This window comes from Cygnus atratus, chromosome 14, assembly GCF_013377495.2.
Source record: "Cygnus atratus isolate AKBS03 ecotype Queensland, Australia chromosome 14, CAtr_DNAZoo_HiC_assembly, whole genome shotgun sequence".
In the NCBI taxonomy this organism is placed as follows: Eukaryota; Metazoa; Chordata; class Aves; order Anseriformes; family Anatidae; genus Cygnus; species Cygnus atratus.
Window position 1 is genome coordinate 13,066,886 of NC_066375.1, and position 23,347 is coordinate 13,090,232.

The 23,347-nt window shown below is 41.4% G+C and overlaps 1 long non-coding RNA gene across 1 annotated transcript in view; it reads right to left on the reverse strand.

Annotated features, from left to right (window-relative positions):
• The window catches only part of LOC118256205 (uncharacterized), a 46,174-nt gene extending 23,397 nt beyond the window's left edge, over positions 1-22,777 (reverse strand). The window contains exons 1-6 of the long non-coding RNA XR_004781160.2: positions 22,468-22,777; positions 18,388-18,538; positions 15,293-15,400; positions 11,824-11,946; positions 8,062-8,172; positions 3,791-3,915 (exon numbers count right to left, since the gene is read on the reverse strand). This is a non-coding gene — a long non-coding RNA (uncharacterized LOC118256205). The remainder of the gene's footprint in view (positions 1-3,790; positions 3,916-8,061; positions 8,173-11,823; positions 11,947-15,292; positions 15,401-18,387; positions 18,539-22,467) is intronic.
• Between the last annotated feature and the right edge of the window lie 570 nt (positions 22,778-23,347).

Here is a 23,347-nt window from a genome sequence, read left to right on the forward strand (position 1 = left end):
CTAGTTCTACGGCTATCATTAGCCTACCTTGTTTTTTAAAATTTCTGCACAGGATTTCAAGCAGTACGTTCCTTTCTCCCTCCTCCCCCCAAAGCCTAGGCTGGGTACCCCACACTTTCTATTCCTGAGATCCAAGTTCTGGATGCCCCTTCATGGTGTCCCAGCGACCACAAGAAGAGACGTTGCTGTGGTGCGGACTAGTTTCTCACTCCTGGTCTCTGTTCTGACCTAGCAACTGCCTTCATTGTCCTACCTAGCTGCATCAGAGACCTTCCCATGTACCTCTACCTGGAACAGGAAGGTCAGGGCCTCTATTGCTTCTGACAGTTGAATGAGACTTCATAATTCTGTTTGGCAGGACACCGGCTTCCCATCAGCCTTCCAGAAATTTTTAATTAATTTATACTTTTGACCTATACAACAGCCTCCGGCAATAAGTTCTACAATTTAATAATATGTTATATGAGAAGGTATGACTTTCTGGTTTAGACCTGATGCCTAATAATTTCATAGGATATCCTTTACTTCTCCTATTCTGAAAAATAATAGCTATCTCCTCTTCATTGTTTCCTATCTAGGTAGAAGATTTCAAGATCTCTGTCCCATGTCTAACTATTTTCTCTGTCCTGATATGAAAACCATTCTGTCTTTCTCATATACTCTCTGTGGGTGGAATTCAGATTAAAACACTTTGATTTAGTGGCGGAGTTTGGATATCTACCTCATAGATTGACACCTACAGATAGAAACCTAAATTTAGGTGTCTAGATCTCTGAGCTAAATAACTCCCACCCATCATTTTTAGCTCTATTTTATCCTTTATGAGACAGGATGAACAGAACTGCACATATTAATCAATATGTGGGTTTGCCAAACATTTATATAGTGACATAATCATATAATCATGTTTTTCTTCTCCTTTTTTCCTTTTCTAAAAATTTGTCATTCGGTTTGAATTTTTGATTGCTGCTGGTCATTGCATCAGTGCTTTCATAGAGCTATCCTGCAGCAATTCTGAGTGACAATAACTAACGTTCAGTCCCTAACTGAATAATACATGATTGAATATGTATATTCCCTGCATATTCCCAGACAAACTACTTTGCATTTATTAACATTGACATTCACATGCCATTTCTGACACAGTCACTCACTACCACAAGAACCACCTGCCTCTCTTCTCAGGGTTAAATTTGCCTATCTCAGTTCTTTTTGTATCATTCACAAACTTTGTCACAGCAATATTCACCTTCCTTTCCAAACCATTTAAGGATATTGAAAAGCACAGGGCCTAACTCTAACAGTTGCATGACTAAATCATAGTGCTCCTTCCAGTGGGAACATTAATCTTTTCTCCCACTTTTTGTCCCATTTTGTCTCTGTCTTATTTACCTACAAGAGAACACCTTATTATCTCAGCATAACTACTTTAAGAGTCTTTGCAGAAAGACTTATTGACATTTGTTTGGAAGTCCTTACATACTACATCAACTAGATCAGCCTTACCTACAAGCTTGTTGACATCTTCAAAGATTTCAAATAGATTTATGAAACACGGTCTCCTTCTGCAAGAACTGTAATGACTTTTTCCAAATAAATCACATTTATGAAATTGTCTACTGATTCTCTTCTTTATTATTGTAGTTTGTACCCACTTTCTCAGTTTGGAAGTGAGATCTCCTGATCTATGGTTTTCCACATTAGTCCTGGAGTCCTTTTTCTCATGGCTGAAGACACATTTGCCACTTTCCATTCTTCTTGCAATGTGGTCTATTTAAATGACACTCTTCATGCTACATTTAGCTTTCTCTCAATCTAGTGTTTGAGGTCTTTCAGAACTCTAGACTGAGTATCATCTTATCTTGGTGCCTTCTTACTGTTCATTTTATTGATTTGTTCCAAAATGTCCCCTACTGAAACTTCATTTAGGGACAATTCCTCATACTCTCCACTGCTTCACCACTAATGTGCCCCTTTCCATCCTTCCTCTACATTTGTTCCCTATTACAGCTTCCCACCCTTCTGCCAAGTTTCTGAGGCATTTATTATGTCAATAACCTCCCTTAAAACCAGACATTCTAGTTCACCTCATTTAGGGCTTTGGACTCACAGTAGTTGTATAGGTATATTTCTATATTTTTTATTGATCTAGTTGCCCATTCTTCATGGGGCCTGCTTAGCTTGGACTTCAATTGCTGAGACCATTCTTTGCTATTTCCTTCCTCAATATTATTGATTTTAGTTCTTTCATTTTTTCTAAATTACAAGAATTTGCTTATTTCTCTAGAAGAGGAGCTGCCATCTTGAACCATGTGTTGTTGCTTATTTAGTGAGTTTTCACAACTGTCAACTATAAAAATACCTCATTGCTTTTGAATGTTGAAACCTTACAATCTAGTTTCACATTGATTTATATAGCCTCTCTCTCTTGTAAAAACTACCTCACCAACAACTGAGAATCTGCTTGTCTGGTACTGGGACAATTTATAACACCGTGATTCCACTTTCAGAATTTCTTTCCCACTCATTCTTCTGTCGTTGGTATCCATATGATTCACAACACCAGTTCTCTCCAGCGCTAAATGTGGATACAGAGGTCCAGGAAAGGCCTCAACAGCACTGCAGAAAATGAGACTTACTCCTAAATTTTAATAATATATTTTGTTAATACCTCCCAGTATAAGACTTGCGTGATCAATCACTCATGTTTTATTTTTGATTTTCTCTAATTCCCATATCTTGCCATGGCATGCTTCAACCTCAGTCAGTTATCCCCTTTTTATATTTTGGTATTTATTTGCTCCTTCATCAATGTGGCACATAGCACTTGTCTCTTTATTTCATAGTTTATCTGCGGATCATGCTCTCCAGTTTCTCAAGATCATTAGAAGTTTGACCCTGACCTTCAGAGTGCATCTTGTTTTATCCACAAATTCTATGAGTGAGTTCTTTGTTAAATTATATAAGCCATTAATTAAAACACTGGATAGATCAAGACCCAGGACATACCTCAGCAGGACTTCAGTCAAAACCATTTCTCAGTCTGACAGTGCACCATTGCCACCCACGCGACAGTAGTACCACATACCTTCTAAACGATGAACCTCAAGCTATGAACAGCATCCTCCCTGCCAAGACAATTAACTTGGCCACGGATGCCCTCACTCTTTTGTGGATCTGGACTAGAGTCTACAGGGAGGAGGGCTCCCCACTGGGTGGACTATTTTGAATACACCACAGGCCATCTTTGCTGGGAGCCCACTTAGGGCCTCTGCTCACGGCAGCATGTGGATCTGTCTGCACATACGCAATAAATCTCATTGCCCCAGGAAGCACTGGCTTTTCTATGCTTTCACAATACAGTTATGTGTTAGAGGAAGGGCTGCAACATATGGTCTCTCCCTTATACAGAAAGAAGGTAAGTGTCTCACCCAGCCAGAAATACTGGGCACACTGTTATAGACCATATTTCTTTAGTCTGCTTCCGAGGGAATCATGTGGAACAGTTTCAAAAGCTTTCCTAAAGCAAAATATGTCCCATCTGCTGCCTCCTCTTCATCTACTAGACATTATTTTCTCAAAGAAGGAAATTACAGTGAGATCGCATGATTTATTCTTGGTAAATCTATATCTTTTTTTTCCTTTTTATCTTCTATTTGCTTTAAATTGATCGTGTAATATTTTTTTCAGACTCACTTCTGGGAAGAGTGGTCTCTAATTCCCTGGCTTCTGGTTTCTCTTTCTCAAAAATGTAAACTGTTTGTCCTTGTATAGTGCTCAGTGATCTTACCTGCACTTCCAAGAACTTCCAGGATAGTCACTAATGCTTCAGCAATTGCTTCAGCTACTGTCTTCCTTGCACACCTGGCTATCGCATCACATAACCCAGAGCGGTTTGAGGCCAGAGCTTCTGATCTGGAGGAGCAAAGAGAGAACAAATATAATACACAAACACAGTCTAAAAGGACATCAGGGAGTAGGCCAAGCTCAGATTAGTTGCTCTTATCTCCCCTTCAAGGAGGCTCAGGCTCCTCTCACAATGCACATTTAGCACAGCACAGCCTAGCAGGAAGCTGCCTTCCAGCTGAGGAAAAGCAAGCTGACAACGCTAGGAAGGCTGTATCTCAAAATGCATTTTTAGTTGAGAACGTTTTGTCTACTGCACTGATATAAATTTAAATACCAGGAGCAACAGCAGCCATGGATGCGATGACAGAGATTTGCTGACTTGTAGGCAGAACATGAAGGGGTCTTTTATGAGACACCTATGTGGATGCTAGAAAGCGCTGGGGAGGAGCATGAGGTCCTACTACATGTCACAAATTTTAAAGGGAAATGCAAGCTAAGGATCCTGGAAGGCAAAGTCAGTCTGCTGGCTAGAAGATTTAGCCCTAGGGTACTGTTGAAAGTTTCTCTGAAATCCTTCCAGTTATACACACAACTCCAATTAGGCAGAGGAGAAGACAATCCTATCCGGAGGTGAGGGTCTCCATCAAAAGTCAAAAGCAAAATCAGACTTTCCACAAGCAAAATATATATGATGTGTTTAATTAAGTGGGAGCTGGGGGAAATCTGTCATGAGCTAAGGCAAACAGATTGTTAAGGGTTGGTGAAACAAAAATACTTTGTGTATCCAGCTACTTCAGAGAAAAAGCTTAGCACAGAACAGTTCATAAGTGGAATTGTATTGTATCAGGATGACATCAGACTAAGACGTTAAACAAAGGTGCCCCCCTAATTAAGAATTATAAATGTGTGTATATAAATCAATACTAATACCACTACTAATAATAAAAAGCTAGGTTAACACAGGTAATAAAATCAGATCTCGACACAGCAGAACACAGTAAAATACAATGACAAAACTGATGTTATACCGTAGTGCACGGCCATAAGCTATGCAAAAGAAAGTATAAGTCATAAAAGTGAAATAATTTATTTTATTTAAAAAAAATGTTGTAAGAAATCTAGCAAAACTAAAATTTGTAATGGAAAAGGCTATAGACTGAAACTGGCTGTACCGACTGAGCTGTAAGAATGTAAATATATGTAGAGTTATCTCATCAGTCACCAGAGAAAGAAGACTAAATGCTTAATGCTGAGAGGTGAAATACTAAACATGAGGACCTCTATTATTCATAAATAAATCAATATAATGTTACAAAGGAATAAAAGGTTAGAGAACAAATTTACAGAAACACAGCATGACTGCTTTTCAGAACTACTAGATCTAGAAAATTTGAGAAGAGAGGCTGCTCTCTGCTTAAATATTATGCAAGATACGAAGGGAGTATTTTCATGAAGAGGCAGTCAGTCGATGGACCAACAGAGAATATGGGCTGCTCTTACAGAACAGAAAATTGTGTCTTGAGTACAATGGTTATGACTTAGGTGGTCTTAGTGGACAAGGAACTCACCACAAATGCTCAAGGTAAAAGTGTGATAAAACGGGAGAAGTGATTAGAAGTAAGGAATCAGCTCAACCTCCGGGTACAGCACCACTGAAACCACTATTATATCTAATTCTGATGTTCACATTTAAAGCTGTTGAAAGATTAGATTGGGGGCAGAAAAGAGCCATAAGAAGCATATGAGAAGAGAAGAACATGTAACTGAGAAACTTAAACAGCTCAATTGTGGGGTGATTCAATAAATACCTTCACAAGGGGAAAATATCAACCAACACTTTTTAATCTAGCAGAGACAGAAGAAAGACTAAGGGCTGAAAAATGAAAGTGATTCAAACCAGAAATGAAACGCGCTTTTTTTTTTTATTTCTTATTTTTTTTTAACAGCATTGATGATTAAATTTGGGAACAAACTAGCCCCTGAAGTGATGGATTTTGAAACTTTTGACATCTGGAACATATGTTCCTACAAAAAGTTCAGGTTTTGATAAATAAGAATATTTTTTCCCGAAAATTAATTTTGTCAGAAAATTCTCAGCCACTATTTGGGTTACTTGCCTATTTTAAAAGGATATGAGATGAGCCAGTGAAACAGCTCTGCACATTGAAAGTTGGTCAAAATGATAATTAAAAACAGAATAATGGAATTCCTAGATAAGGAACGTGATATTGTAGGAGCCAATTATCACAGTGTCTGTAATGAAAGTTTTGCATCACTAAAATTTTAGAATTATTTGAAAACATCTTTATAATAATGATCAAAAGGGAATGCTTAATGTAATCTACTTGAACATTTGAAAGCCTTTTGACAGTCTTTTTCATGCAGGGCTTATTCCAGAAGAATCCTATATGGCCATATATTATGGATGCTACGTAAAGCCAAATCACAGACCAAGATGCAGAGACTAGAATAAGAACCAGAACACTGCCTACTATCACAAACAGGTATCTCACTACAACTTATAGCTTTTACGTAAAGGTGCTCAGTGACATCATTCCAAGTATAATTTTTGTAATTGCAATCAAGTCACCAAGAACTCTCATGTAAGTGCTTTTAATACACTTAATACACTACAGGAATGAAATATGACACGTAAGGCACAGACGACTTGTAGAGCATCATTAAACATACCACAATCATTAACAAATGTGCCAAGGAAGACTAGTACATCTGTATATAATGCAAGCGAAGGAGTTGGGCTCCATTTTTTTTTGACTAAAATACTTCAGAAAACTCCAGCTTATCCTGAGTCAATAGAATGTGAAGCATCACTGAAAAAAAAAAAAAAAAAAAAAAAAACAACAACCATCCTCTTGGGATTTTTCATTGGACTGAAAATTGTGGCACTTCTCAGTAAATGTCAGGCTTATCAGTGTTGTGAGTAAGCATCAGTTAGCTCTCAAACAAGCTGACTCTGTTCATTTTTCTCAGAACTGTATGTAATATTCTCCTGGCAGGGAACAGCTCTTTTAGTAGACTGCAGCACAAATTTGTAAAAGAAGCTTGCCTCAGCTCTGATCCAGAAATCAAAAGAGATCTAGGATATATTAGATCACTGTAGGAAGATCTGATTTTTGACTATAAAGCCTGGATTGTTTGGAGTTAAGGGGACGTATGAAATAACAGCTTTTCCCTTTAGAGCATAACAGATGGATTAATTGTATGAAAATGTTCTTCTTAATACTTAGTTACCTATTTCAAATTACGTCAGTAGATTTAAGTATACTTTTGACCTGTGAGTGGCTAACAACATCAATATTCACAATATATTTTCATGCTTTTATAAAGGTCCTTTGCTCATTTCCACCATGTAGCTTTTCTCTATATATTGCTAGACGAGACCTAGCAGCATCTTGGTGAGATCTTCATTAGCATTCAAATAAAAATTCATCGCTTGCTTGTATAGTGGGGAGATGAGTTCAGTGTTCACCATTACCATCAGAAGTGTTTACATGCACAGCTACATTTCATTTTCTTTTGACAGAACATAACAAAGCACAAGAAAGCCTGCCCTGGGTCAGACTGAAGGTTCCCCTATTACAGTGCCTGGCTTTCAATACAAATGCCTGGAGAATGAGTTTAAGAACACACCGAGAATACAGTGATGCTTTCTTGGAACATTATTCTGCTTCCCAATGTGCCTTTGGATTTTTTGAGCTGCTGTCTTTGGTTTTACTATTTAACAGGTTATGCTTTAACTTAATTTCTCTCCATTAACTTTTCCTGCTGCCCCCAGAGCACAAGTAAACTTTGAGCACCCATAATAACCCACAGCAAAGGATTTTACAGCTTAATTACAAGTTTTGTGAAGAAACATAAGCCAGATTAAATTGATTCCTAGTTCTTGCTTTAGAAGAGACATTAAAAGGGCTTCTCAGTTTGGAGAGAAGACAATGAGGGGAATATGAGGAAGGCTTATACAATTGTGGCCATAGGTATGAGAGGTGGGCAGTCCAGGCAAATGGACCACTAGTCTGATCCACCAGAGCATTTCTCATGCTGGTGTAACTACATCATTCTACCTGCATCTTTAGCAGCCTTACAATGGATTTCACAATGGTTTTGTAAATTGTGGTTTCTCACTAGAAAAGCTTTCCCTAATATATCAGGTTTTATCCATTTGTGCATTTTATTCTTATACTTTTCACTCACTTGCTCAGTAGAGACTCCAGTGTGACGGTCTGCAGTTCTCCACTTCACTCCTGGGGACCTTCTCGGAGACTGTTGTCACATTTACCATCTTCCATCCTTCCTGCAGGGAGACTGATTTAAGTGACAGGTTACAAACTATAGTAGCTCCATAATTGCATATTTGTTTTCCTTCAGAGCTCTTGAGTGAATACCATATGGTCTGGGCACTTTCTGACTCTTCATCTTATCAATTAGTCCTAAAATGTATTTTAATGTCATTTAATTTGAGACAGTTCCTTGCACTTGTCCCCATAAGTTTGGCTCTCACAGGAGAGTAACCTACCTCAACCACAGTGAGCACCAACAAAGGTTTGCTTTTCAGTACTTTTCCTCTCTTACAGTAAGTCACAAACCTCTGGAAAAGTACCTGATTCTGGTAATTTTGAAAATATTTTTACTAGCAGTTTTTATTATTCTTTTACTGAGTTTTTCTTTAAAGTTTTCCCTTGACTGCCCTTCAGGTTTAGCTTGACAGTTTATGTTTTGTGTTGGTGGCTTCTGGTGTTTTGTGTGTGTGTTGGTATTTTTTGTTTTGTTTTGTTTTTAATAGTTTCTTTATTTGCTCAGAACTCCCAGATTTTGAATACTCTCTTCTACTTGACTGTTCGAATATTGTCTTTTTGGTCCCTTGCAGAATTATTCCACTTAGTGATATATTGCTCTGAGCTTCAAATAGGATATTTTCATCTAGTTTCTCATCTTCTGCATGCTTATAACAGCTGTTTTTAATTTCCTTTTAGGAAGCTCACACACTTTTGAGCAGATCCCAGTTTTAAGTTAAGTATTACTGTGAAGTAGTTGTGGGAGTAATCAAATACCCCCCCCTCCTTAAGACAATCTGTCATTAATGCTCAAAAAAAAAAAAAAAAAAAGATAGGTATCCATCCACCAAGGTGTTTCAAAAGCAGAGACACTTTGGAGGAAACAGAACACCTCCAGCTGGAGAGGGAAGGATAGAGAGGACTGCCACAGCACTGCACCCTTGTGGCCTACAGGAATTAATGATTTATGGATGATAGCAAAGCTGTGTTGCTTTCTGAGTGGCTGGTGTCCAGCTGACTTGGAAAAAAAAATGGTGTCAGAAAACAAACAAACAAACAAAAAACACCACAAACAAACATACAAAACACAGCTAAGAGTGGGCAAACCTCCATGGGATGCAGAGTGGCCGTGCACCTCTCTCTGCAAAGCAGGGCAAGCACACAGGGGGAATAGCTCTTTGGGTGCTATGGCATCAGCTGGTGTTGTCCCAGAGTTGGACACATCAGCAGCTGGTCAGACTCAGTATCCTGAGGATACTGGTCGCCCTCAGAATACCAGCCTGTCCAGGAAGCTTTCTGCTCGCAGCTGTGGGTGTCCAGCACAGTAGCACCCCATCTGCAGGGACAGGCTCCTTCCTCATGCAGACAAGGGGTACAAAGCATGGTGTAAATGGGAATACAGACCAGGCAGCTGGCAGCACCCAGGCAGGCCTGCAGCTCCACAACAACTCACAGAACAAGATGTACGAGATGTTTCAGCCTCACAAGGAAGCCACATGCATGTCCACCTGCAGGAACTGTGTTTTGCCTCCTGCAGTGTTGGTCTCCTGCAAGAGTGTTGGAAAATGCTGGTGGTTTGAGAGTTACTTTCCTTTCCCAAAATTGGCGGTACCACAAGTTTGTGTAGCTCAGTGAATATCAACAACAAATAAATCAGAACTTGGAGAAATGCTGTTCTCCACTCTTCCTCCAGCACCACTTGTTTACACTGCTGCGCTGCAATCTGAAAAATGCCATCTATAATGACTACTAAATAGTGGGAGTCTCTCTCAGCAATGTGTTACTAAACCTGATTGCTGTGCAGTATAACACGCTAGGAGAGAGCGGGGGTTTGGCTGTGTTTCTCAGTTTCATGCAGTCATAGAAACTGTCAAGCCTAGGTGCCTCTGTGATCTCCAAGCAGCATGTCTCCCTACACCCTTTCCTAGCTACCCATTTATTTAAGAAATGATACCTTGTTGCTGTAGCTCTGTTCTTTCAACCATTTTTATTGTCATGATTATTTCTGTCTATTTAAAATTTGTGTGCTTTTGCGATTTTAATTTTTTTCCAAGCTAATTCACAGCAATATGTTAACAGCTGCCTTGTAATAGAACTCACCTAGAGGTAATATGCAGAAGTCCTCACTATTAAAAAAATGACTCACCTCTCTGTTACAAAATCCATACTGATTCACTTTTCGCCCCTGCCCTCAGTAAATTCCCATGTGTCTCAGCTTCATCACCAAGAACATTTTCAGCCTCACACTGAGTACCTGCCTGTGTAGGGCACACACAAAACCAAAGGATGCCAGAACGCAAGAACAATTTTCACACGCCAGTGATTTCTAAAGTACTTCTGCAGCTTCTCAAGCTTAAAAAACTGGGAAGTAGATGGGAATCTATACTGCTGAAGATGGTGAAAAAAGGGACGATAGAGGATAGAGTCATAGCAGGTCCCCCACACACTTCAAAATTCCTGTCCCCAAAATGGAATGCATCTGCCTATATTCTGGGACTTGAATGACACTTCAGATTTCCCTCCTCTGCCAGCAGTTACATATCCCAAACGTTTCAAGGCACAACCATGATAATTCTACATAACAAAATGCCCAGAGAAATGGTACTGACCATAACACTTGTTAATGAACAACGAAGAGTTTGCCGGGGGATGTTTTTTGACCTTTAGAATACTAAATTCAGGCAAAATAAGTTTCTGAAATCCAGCAAAGGGTTCATACCAATGCAATGCACGTTTCTTGTTTGACTGATATACTGGAGCGTTCATGTAAATGTGTATACACTTCCTGTGTGCACAGTATCAAACACTCCAGCAGAAGTGCTTCAAGACAAAGCCTAATACTTTGTTTTGGTCAGATCAAACCTACAGTCAGGTAGGTGCACTGAACAGAAGATACTAAAACTCATCACACATGCTCTTACCATTGAGCTGTGCAAAGGTCATCCTCTTCTGTGAATAAGCCCGTGTCAACACTGAGCATATATTAGAGTTCAGAAAACACTTTACTGAAGAGATCCAGGCTTTCTGGGTTAAAAGGTTATGAAATTTAGTCTAATCTCTATTTCTGTTTTCTTAGATGTTCACTACCAATCTGATATACGCAAAGAAGTTAGCACAGCCTAAATTTAAGGTTTCCCAACTTCTTTGCATGACCCTGATCATATTTCTACAAGACTGTTCAGACTTGTATTTCAAACTGTTCAGAATACTCCCAAGCTAACCTGAAATTTCTTTTTCAAGTTAAACTGAATTTGCACCATAATTTCTCCAAATGATTTTTTTTGTTATTAAAACACTCCTTTCACCATTCTCTCAAGAACCTTTTGTGTCTCTGTGCTTTACCACAGGAATTTCACATTTGGCACAGGGTTTCTGCTGGTGAGAAGTCTGTATCATTGCCGTCACAACTGTCCTCAAAATTCTTACATTTCAAGCAACTTGAACCACTAGCAGTTATATTCTGCAAGTCAAGCAGAGTAACTAAGATACCGTGAGATTTAATTTCTAGGAACAGAAAAACACAAGAACAATCTGAATGATTTCTAAGCACATGGAAACTAATAAGGAGATGAGTACTTGTCAACATGAGCTCCTTGTGAAGAAATCAAGCAGATTCTGTCTAATTTTCCTCTCTGAAGGGTAAGATCTTGCAGATAGGGAAGAAGCAGCAGATACCACATACCTCAATGCTACTGAGACTTCTAACTTCATCCAACATGAGATGCGAGTACAAGAATGCCCAGGTTGAGGGCACGACACAAATCTGGTTGGAATCCACACTCTGAGAGCAGTTTCCAATGGTTCACTGTGAAATTTAAAGTACAAATGGAATGGCTACTCAGCTGTTCATCAGTTCCATTCAATATTTTATTGATAGCCTGGATGAGGAAATGGACTGTGTGTTTATTAAATCTGCCAAGATTAAATCTGTGAAGACTGGCTACACACACATGGGGGACAGAAGTATTAAAAACTTTTGACAACTTGGACAAGTTGTCTATAAAAATAGGAGTCATCTCAATTGTAATAAGCATAGCATTTTAACTTAGGCAGGAGTACAGTGCACAAATACAAGACAGACATCAGATGGGCAGAAAGCAGTCTGAGAAAAAAAATCTGAAGATTCTGATAGATCACAAGCTGAACAGGGGTCATCCTCTTGAGCAAAGAGAAAACACTGCACAGATATATTAACAGAAGAATTACCTGCAAGACATCTTGCAGGTTCTTTTGCTGTACTCAATATTAGTAACGCCTCAGTGCAGAGGCATGTCCAGTCTTGGGTACTGCTCCTCAAAAAAGGTTGACAGGCCAAGCAGCAAGAATAACAACAAAGGTTAGAGGTCTGGAAAACATGACCTGAATCAAAAGACCGAGAACAGGAGGTGCTCAGAAGAGAGAAGACTGAGGAGAGAGGCAATAACAGTCCTGATTAAGTCAGGACAGAGTCAGGATAGGTGCAGTAACAGTCCTGTAGCAGACAAATGTCTGCCACAAAATGGAAGATAAACAACAGTTCTTCATATGCCGAGAATGTTGTAAGCAGATCCGATTCTGTTGTGGAAGGAGACGGACTAAGTGATCTGCTGAGATTTCTTCCAGCTTCATTCTTCAATGATTCTGCGCTCAGCTGATGCTGATTAGAGTTTGTCTGTACTCAATTTGTCCTGATGTACCCTAGTGATACAGTAATTGCTCATGCACATTTACATCATTTCTGCATTAACATCATCATTAGGGTTACGGCGTTATACCTTCAACTTACCATCTTAAGACTATCCGTCTTACAAATTCCTTATCAAAATGCTATTTGTCAAACCAGCTGGACTTGCAACTCATTAATCAAAAGCCATTTTAATAATTAGTCCTCAAATAGTAGTTCAATAAAATCTTTGTATCTTAATTTTCCTCTCTAACCAGTGCAGTGGGTAAAAGGGTTTATAAGCATTTGGCACCACTACTTTCAGTCTCAAAGAGGCCAGATTAGAGCAGCTGGTGACAGTCTCCCATTCCACCATCATCTATAGCATATGCAATTTTTTTTTCTAACATTGTCATAATCTCATGCCTCTCAGTTCCAGGTTCTGATAGAAGACACCAGACCACGGCTGCTGCCATGAGTATCTGGCCTACTCCCCAGTACAAGAACAGAACCAGCAACATCTACATTCTGACAGCAGAAGATATGTATTTGAAATTTCATCCAGATTATCCATTTCAGTGATTACACATCCTATTTCAAGAATGTATTACTAATGTCTCTGCCACTGCACAGAAAACAGGCAGGGCAGCTGACTGACATGACTGCTTCTTAGGAGCAATTACTTACTTCAGACGCCAAGGGAAAGCATTGGTGCCTTATCTAAATTATAATCAATTACCAATACTGATCAGAACCAGCTATAGCTCAGCATCCCACAGGTCTGACCAAATTAAGTGGTTGTGCTATAATATTGCTGGCAGGAGAACAAAGGCCCTCGCAAAATTGTGCAGGTTCTGAAATTTATGAAAATATAGCTCAACTTCACTGGCATACAATCAGTTAAATCAACTGTACATAAAGACAGATATAATGCAAGCCACACGCCTTGCTAGCTCTGTATATCCTTACACCATTGTTAAACTGAGTTGATAATGTCAGAGGGTGGAAATCCAAAAGATTCCAGGTTTATCATCTTAATTCTTTACATCTTCTTCTCAAGAATTCACACTGCTGTCATTTTCTCTTCCATTCTGATTACCTTCTTTGTAATGTATTGGTTTTCCTACTTTTACTGAATAATTCCTGGTCTATTATATCTATAATTATACTAATAATTAAGCATGCCTTTTCATCAGCTAGCAGCTAATTACTTCTGCTCCTACCCAGCTTGCTCAGAAAACAGTAAATTCATCTGTATCCATATCACTCTCCCTGTTGCTAAGCAGTCAATGCTAGTCAGCAGTGGCACTGTAACTGGTGTTGTTTGGTTCACCCTGGCTTTAAATGTATTTCGCAGCAGCTGAGTGGTGGTGCCTTTCAACCTCCAAGCAAATGCTTTTCACTGGTAAGCAAGCTTTAGTCACATGCTGAAGTGCGGCACCTGCTTGACAAAGACTGCTTGTCCCCCGCCAGTTCCAGAGCAGCTTCGGAGCTGTTAGTAAGCAGCTACTGCTCGCTGCAAGGTGCAATTGGAGAGACCCAAAAAGAATCAGCTAGCATACCAGCCTCTGCCACCTGCGGTCTTCCTCCTTTTGCTGTCAGGCCTAATCCAGGATTTTGTTATCTGCAAACCGAAGTCATGACATAATCCAAGCCCTTGCTTCTCTGACTTTATCCCAGTGAAGGACTACTTGTGTTCACACACTGTCCTTCCAGACTTCTTGGCACACCAGCTCGCTCCTATGTCAATTCATGGGAGAATAGGACATTGTCTGCGTGACTCTCTGCTACCTCATTCTGGTTCTCACCATCATAGTGGAAACAGCCTCCACTCCAGAACACTCCAGATAGTTAGTGTGCTACTTCAGCGATGTGGTAACAAATCAGCCCAGATGGCTTTTTTTCCAGTTCGCTGGAATTTTAATTGTTGTAGGTGGGAGAAGGAAGCTGATGTTCCAGAGCAGGAACACAAGGAAGATGTGGACCTGTTCGAGTGAGTCCAGAGAAGGGCTACAAAGATGATCAGAGGCTGGAGCACCTCTCCTACAAAGAAAGGCTGAGAGAGCTGGGGATGTTCAGCCCAGAGAAGAGAAGGCTCCAGGGTGACCTCTTTGCAGCCTTTCAATAGTCAAAAGGGTCTTATAAAAAAGATGGAGAAGGACTCTTAACTCGGGTAGATAATGATAGGACAAGGGGGAATGGTCTTAAACTAAAAGAGGATAGATTTAGACTAGACATTAGGAGGAAATTCTTCACTGTAAGGTTGGTGAGGCACTAGCACAGGTTGCCAAGCGATGTTGTGGATGCCCCATCCCTGGAGGTGCTCAAGGCCAGGCTGGATGGGGCCTTGGCCAACAGGATATAATAGGTGGCATCCCTGCCCATGGCAGGGGGGTTGGAGTTAGACGATCTTTAAGGTCCCTTCCAACCCAAGCCCACAATTCATATAATTCTTTCTATGATTCTATGAATTCTTGAAGCCTCCAGCCCCAGCAATCCACTTCCTCACCTGTTCACACTTAATGGTGAAATTGTAGTGGCTGATCTTTCCATCCTTCCCAGACACCAGGCTAGGCCAACACACTTAATCCTTTCATCTCGTTCATGACTGCATACTCTGGAGAAAAAAATAAATAAATAAATGTTAGCAAAGGCAGTGGTTGTGGTTGATTCCAGAGAAGGGGAATTCAAAAAATGAGGAAATTTGTAAAAACTAAAAATAATAATAAAAAAAATGCTCAGAGTGGCAGCCAGAAAGGTAAAACATTTTCAGATGGCAGGTAGACTATTTTAGTATTCTATATTGGAGGCTCAAAGCAAATGCATATAGCCTGTCAAGAAAGACTTGAGAGGAAAAACAAAAAGCTAGCATCATAAAACAGCAGGATCAGGGAGGCTGTTGGAAGTTAAAAGGTACCCTGCAAAAAGCTGAAGTTGTGTCTGAAAAAGGAAAACTAAAAAGAACATAAATTCTGGCAGACTAAAGGTAAAAGCACAATAACACAGACTGAAAAAAAGAGTTTAGAAACAGTTTGCTGAAGAAATAAAAAAATTGTAATAAATCCTCCTTGAACACATCAAGAGCAAGACGCTTACAGGAGCCAGTGGGCTATATAGATATAAAGGAAGCACTTAGAAAAGATAATGTCATAACAAAAAATACAAAACTTTCTTTTTTTTTAATCTCTATTCACCTGGAGGATCCTGAGAAACTCAGAGACCAGCATCTTGTTTATAAGAGATTCATAGAAGGCTTGCCTTGATTTTAAAACATTGTTAAGAGTAGCCCACAAACCAGACAAAATGAATAACAGCGTATCACTGGAAGCAGATGATATTCATATAAGATTTTTATAGAATGTTAAATATGAATCATCTGAGCTAATACCTATAGTATGTAACCTTTCCCTGAAAATTGCTGTGATTATCAAAGGACTGGAAGGTAACTAGTAAGAAATGAGTTTTTAAAAATAAATCCATCGGCGATTCAAGAAACCACAGAACACTAAGTCTAATGTCCATACTGGTCATATTGGTGGGAGCTCTAGTAAAGAACAGAATTAGTGTATACGTGAATAAATTTAACACATTAAGGAAAAGTAAACACGGCTTTTGCAAAAAGGAATCTGAGCCTCCTAAATCTGCTGGAATTCTTTGAAGGCATCAAAAAACAGACGAATAACAGAGATCAAGCTAAGAAATTTTCCCTGTATTTCCAATTCACCCCAAGCTTCCATAAACTTCAGACATTTAAGGTGATCTCTCATCAAAGGCTCTTAAATAAACTAAACAGCTGTGGACTACAGGCAAGGAAGGACCTCACAGAGATAAATAACTCATTAGATATAAGAATCAAAGATTAGACTAAAGGATGAGTTTTCTCACTGGAAGAAGACCATCAGTGGAGTCTCACAGGGATATGCATTAAGGCTATAGTTTATTCAGAAATGATCTGGAAAGACGGTGGAGTGGTGAAATGAAGATTTCTGATAAAAATGGAATTCGTTAGGATAATAATTACTAGGAAAAAAAAAAAAAACTTAAAGACATCATGACACTAAGCAGCCTCATGATAAAATGGAAGATAAATTTCAGTGCTGACAACTACAATCTGGCTATCCGAGAAAAGCAACACTAACTTTCCACATAGAGTGCGGAGTTCTGAACCAGTTTGCACAATTTAGGAAACGCATCTTGAAGTTATAATAGCTAGTTCTATGAATACATCACCTCACTGCTCAATAGCAGTCAAAAAACTCAGAAGTTCAGACTTCTTTAGAAAGGAAAGTATGACTATGTCACTGTATGAATTCCTGGTGCATCTGCTTCTTGAATATCAAGTGCAGTTCTGGTACCCTCACCTCAAAAAAAAAAAAAAAAAGAAAATGAAAACAGCCTCTAACAGAAAAAGACACATGCCAGAATGACAAACATGATAAGAAGTACAAAACTGCTTCCATGTGAAAAACAAAGTTAGCATGCAGAGGCTGAACAGAAAGCAATGACTTGCCACTTGTCTTTCCCAATTGTACTGAGCAGGCCAGGTGCCTGAACGGGGAAATGGACATCGTACAAGAACTCTGTCACCCGCTTTTTGTTCAGCCACTGAAGCCTTAATATTCTGTCACATGAGAATTTCAAGGCATGTGTGAGAATTGCCACAGCTAGGCTTCAGGAACAGATTTCAGACAATCCCAGCATGATTTCAGGAAAAAACATATGGGGAGAAAAGGAGGAACAAAAGACTGCTGTACTTGCAGTACTTTTTGTGCCCGTTACTTTTAAGTCATCACTCATTAGAGGCCTCCGCTTCCTTTCCCATCTGCCCTCCCCACACTACAGTTTTAGAAATTAAAAAAAAAAAAGCACCCAACAACAAAAAACCACCACAGAATACTTAGGCAGCATTTACTAACATTTAACTGACTCTGGCAACCCAGCCAGGTTGCCTCCACAGCGATGCATTTTAACATGGCTCCTTTCACCTTTTTACACTTCTCTCATTTTTCAAACTCGTTTGAGCATTGTGGGTTCAGGTCGTTAGCTTAGCTCCTTCAAGGACAGCGCTGCTTTTCAGTCAGTTGTGCAGCGAATAGTACCAATTGGTCTCCTACCTGCTAACAGCCTTAAACTACTGGTGAGCTATTAATAATACGAAAGCAATCATTTTAATTGCAACCTGGTGTCTAGAATTTAGGAGCTGTACAAAGAGTTCCTACTATCTCAAATATTATTGTCCCAATGTGCATTTTGGAGTTTAGCTCTCATTAAAAGTAATAGAGGGAAATAGTCTGTAGCAAACTGAATGTGTTTGTTTTCACAGTTCACCTCCTGCTCCTCTACTCAAAAACATACTCTCACTCAGTGACAAGACCACAGCTGTTGCCATCTTTTAGTTACCTGCTGAGTGCAATATTTAGCTTGAGGGACACTGAAGTTTTCTGTTTGTTAGTTATCAGGTCAATAACTCTCACCTTATCACTTCAGTTTCCATTCTGTTGATAAAACCTGTCAGCCTTCCTTGAGTGGTTCCTGGCCCTCAGAAGAAATCACATTAAATTGGCACAACCAAGTAAATCTGTAAGGGATGTGCTCCTGGCTTACCAAAGGGAAGGGGGGGAGGGCTTGAATTTCTCTCCCTCTTCCTTCTTGCACGGCTCCAATGTCCCAGCACTTAGAGCTGTGTTGAAATCCTCCCTACGGATTCAGCAGTTCAAGTCAGCTCAGGTCTTTCAATATGGCCCAGAGGAGATGTCTGTGGAGCCAAAATTGATATGTTTAAGTGCAAGAGACAATAATCATTTCTTCAAGTATAATCTAAAAATACCCAGAAGAAAGTGGAAATCGTAATGGAGATTTTAAAGATCTGTGACATACCAGAGTCTGCACAAGGGTTTTAATGAGAGAGAAGCCAATTTAATTGGTCAGTGAGAGCAGATGCTTTGCTGGGTGAGGGGGCTACAACGTCTCACATTCCCGTTTAATGCCACAAGCATCACTGTTGTGCTTAACACGGCTGCGACAAGTCCGTGTCACAGGAGCACATCATCAGAATCAGGGAGAACCTTGATAATCAACGTCTCCGTGCTGTCAGATCACAGAGCTGAGCCACAAGGAGAAAGCGCTGAGAGGAGGAGGCGAAAGCTGACAATGAAACATTTCTGAAGATAATTGCATGGCTGACCATCGCTGGTTGTCGACGCTTGTTTAATTATTATGATATGGCCCAGCGTTGGACCTGACGTGAAAACAGCCCATTAAGTTTTAAAGTCTGTTAATGCAGCGTTAACAGGGAATTGCTGAGTACAAGGGTTAAAATCTGTAGGTCTCCCACGTGAAAACACTTCTGGAGTGCATGTCACCGTTCAAAGGGAACCCAGAAATAACTTCCACGGACCATTCAATTATAGGCAATCACCACACAGCGCTCCCTCTACTCGTGGCATTGCTCATCAATCAGGCTTTCTGTCATGATGTCTCTTCTCATAGCAGTCACCAGAAGGCTCTGAGCTCCCTCCGAATTCATGTGACATTTACTGTCAGGGGCTGTCAACACCAAGAGATTCTCCCAGGGCCTCCGAGTTCATCACAAAGCAACGAGATATATCCCCAAAACGCGTCCCCCGTTTCAGCTCTGGATTACGGTGACTGACTGAGGGGCTTTGCAGCTCTCAGGGAGGAGTGGAGCAGCAGTGCAAGCTCCTGCTTATGCCCAGACACTTCCTCTCTCTTATTTTCATATTAGAAAAATACAACTGCATTAAGAGAAATACAGTCCAGGTTCAAGGTCTGTGATTAATTATGATTTCCTCAAAAATGTCTCTTATAAACCTATTAACAGAAAGATGAGATTGTTTACTTTGAAATTTAGCCTCCCCATCTTTAGCATTGATTCTGCATTGAATGTCTGTTTAACAATAAAGTGACCTAGTGGAATAAATTTATAAACCTTAATAAATTGCAGTTGGCAGTATTGACGGAGTGTGTATATGCACATTTGTTTTTGTATGAACATATTATAAGAAATCTAATAAAGTAAAACAAACACATTTTCTTTGTCTGTGAGCTGTGAAACTAGATCATCTGTAATTACAGCATTTCAAGTATACTTGGTCAAAGTCGCATGATTTTTTTTTTAAACCATAAATTTCCAGCTAGAGAAAAACCGTGCATCAAAGCTTACATGTTCCACCGAGTTACTTTGCTCAAGATGCAGAAAAAGAAAACACAAATGAAATAAATACCTAACTTAGCAGAGACAGGAGGAAACAGTTCCAGCACCCAGGAAATAAAGTTCCAGTGGCAAGTGCCTCAAAGACATTATGAAGAACTTGCAGATTAGTGGGTTTTGCCTGGACTTTAATAGGGGACTGCCATTAATGAGCGTTTAAACCAATGAATAAAAGAGTGGTTTCAATTCCAAGGCTTTTGTAAGGCCTGAGAATTGGTAATAAAAACAAACACTGAAATTCGAGGAGGTTAAATTGCCTTCTACAACCAGTATGTTTTCCTCCTTGCACCAAAATAAATATATTCCTTAAAGAGGAAAGTATTTTCTCAAAATTATTATGTGATAACAAATCCAGTTCTCTCAGCCTCTTCAGGTACACTCTGTGTGCTAGCCCACTGATCTCCATCATCGGAGCTCAGCAATCCAGGCAATTTTCCATCCGATTTATAGTCCATTTATCCAGTCCATACCTCACCAATTTGATACGATGATACTATGGGAGACAATGTCAAAGGCCTTGCGAAAGTCAAGGTAAACAACACCCACGGCTCTCCCCTTGTTCGCTGAGCCTGTCTCATCACAGATGGCAATCGGGCCGGAGAGGCACGGTTTGCCCTTGTCAAACCCACGCTGGCTGCCCACAATCACCTTCCTCTCCTCCACATGCTGACAGTTTCCAGAAGGCGTGCCATCATCATCCAGAGAGCGAGGTTACATTGCCTGTTTTATAACTGCCCAATCCTTCTTCCCACCTTTCCTGAATGCATGTATGAAGTTTGCCCTTTTTTAATCATCAGAAACCTCTCCCTGCTCACCACGACCTTCCAAAGCGGCCCAGCAATGACATCAGCCGGTTCCCTCAGCACCCTTGGGAGCACGGAACAAACTCCCACCACCAGCTATCAGAAAAGCTGCAGCAGGGCGCTCTGGACCTGCAGCAATTCCTCATCGCTTATCACCTCATCATTCTCCGTGTCCTTTCCACTCTCTCACTGCCAGCTGCAAGGACACAAAGGACCTGACCTGAAAAGATGCAGGAAGCTGCCCTCACGCAGGACACGCCGTCCTGCCTGCACAGCTCCAGTCACTTCTCTTCCACACACACTCCTTTAGCCACCTTACCCCACATCTCTGCCCCTTGCTCCACTTGCTCCGCACCTTGCTATCTCCGCTTTATTCTCGCTCTGCACAGGCCCCTTCCTCATCTCTCAGAGCTTCCCTCTCATCTCCTCTTCATTCAGCTATTTTCCTTCTCCAGAGTAAAAGCAATAAATGCGCAGCAACCGCACAACTGAAGTTGTTCCAGCTCCTGTGGCATCCTCATGATATGAATCAAAACAGATTAGCGCTGCTATTGACTCGCCAGTTGCAGAAAAGACAGAGTATCGCGCACCGAACAGCTGGGGACTTGAAAGAAAACGAGGACTAACAGCAATGATAATGCCATGATTAGCTGGGAGATCTTGGATGAAATGATACCAGCAAACACAGCTGAATTTTCTGGGGGCATTAATTACTGATACCACCTTGATAAGAGAGAAAATTAAGGCAAGATTATAGAGTGAAAATGCCAATATTTCTATCTTGCATGCAGCCTTCATCCCCAGACAAACCTAGTAGCCTAGGAGATACTAGTCTGCTAACATGAAACAATCATAACATCCTTTGCTTCACACAGATACATTTACCAAAACAGACAACTAAATGACCTGGTAATTAAGGTATAAGGACAAATCTGGGCTGAAAAGGATAAAGGGTGTGTCCCATATATGACACTACAAAAAAAAAACAAAAGCCATGGAAAGCCAAGAGAAATTTGGTAGTTAGAGCAGGCTCCTAGGCTGATGGAAGAGAGAACAATTCCACATCTGCTGAAAAGCCCCGCTCAGAGCTGAAACTTGCAGCCGGCCATGCATAAAACAGGGATTATACTGAACAAGAACTATGAGTTCATAACAAGAATTACCAGCAACGGGAAAACCATACTCTGGAAAAAGAGACAAATTGCCAGAATCACCAAGAATTTCTGTGCCTATGGAACTAAGAAATAAACATTAAAGTACACAGTTCAGCTGGAATGAGCACAGGGGCAGCAATATTCATACTTCTGAAGGAAACCACTAGGGTAAAGAGAATATGAAGCATATCTATTTCTCACACAGGCGTGCCACGCTGCTGGTTGGGAACTCTGCCATCTCCTGTTGCAAGGCAGTTGAAGCAAACCCGGAGGCAGACAGCAAGCAGCGGGCAGGGAGCCCCCCGCCAGCAATAGACATGGACTCAGGCTGCCTGCCGACAGAGGTGGGTGCAGGCTCACGCATGACCCAAATGTAATGCGTTTTTTAACACATTTCTATTCACCAGTACTTCAAATACGTACCCATTTCTTACTTATGAACATTTATACTTAATCACATCACCAATTTCAGGATTACGTGAGTTTCTGATCACACCTGACATTACTGTTTTGCTGTAGAAGGACTTTGCAGTACGCAGCTTCTCCTTGGCTAAACCACGGCCTGCTCAGAGGCCTGTCTCAGCTGCTGCTGCAGGCTGCTCTGGATCAGGAATCACAGTCATGGAATGGTTGGGGTTGGAAGCGGCCTCAAAGATCACCCGGTGCCAAACCCCCAGCACAGGCAGGGATGGCACCCACTGGATAAGGTTGTCCGGGGCCTCATCCAGCCTGGCCTGGAACTCCTCCAGGGATGGGGCACACCTCCAGCCTCTCTGGGCAGCCTGTGCCAGTGCCTCACTGCCCTCTGAGTGCAGAATTTCTTCCTGACCTCTCATCTAAACCTCCCCTCTTTTAGTTTAAAGCCATTCCCCCTCATCCGGTCAACATCTGACTGAGCAAAGAGTCGCTCCCCATCTTTCTATAAGCCCCCTTCAAGTCCTGAGAAGCCACAACGGGGTCACCCACTCAGCGCTGCCCAGGGCACGCAGAGACCCCCGGGCCCTGCTCACAGCCCCGCGCTCCCACCCCAGAACCCCGGGGACCCCCGGCCGCCCCCCAGACCCACCAGGGCCCCCCCGGGGCCCCGCAAGCCCCCCCCCCGGTCAGGGCGGGCCGCGGTAGCTCCTCTATGGTTCGTGCCGGTCCCTCCCCGCCCGCCTCACGGCCTCGGGCCGCCCGTTCCCGTTCCCGTTCCCGTTCCCGCCGCCGCCGCCGCCGCCCCCCCACCCCAGCCCCGCGGCCCCGCTCCAGAGATGCCGCCTGAGCGCCGCGGTCGCTGCCCGCAGCCCTCCGCTCCCCTAGGCCGCGCCGCCCCCTCTATGGCCGCGGGGAGCCGCTCTGCGCCGCGGTCGCCCGGCAACGCGGCCCGCTCGGTG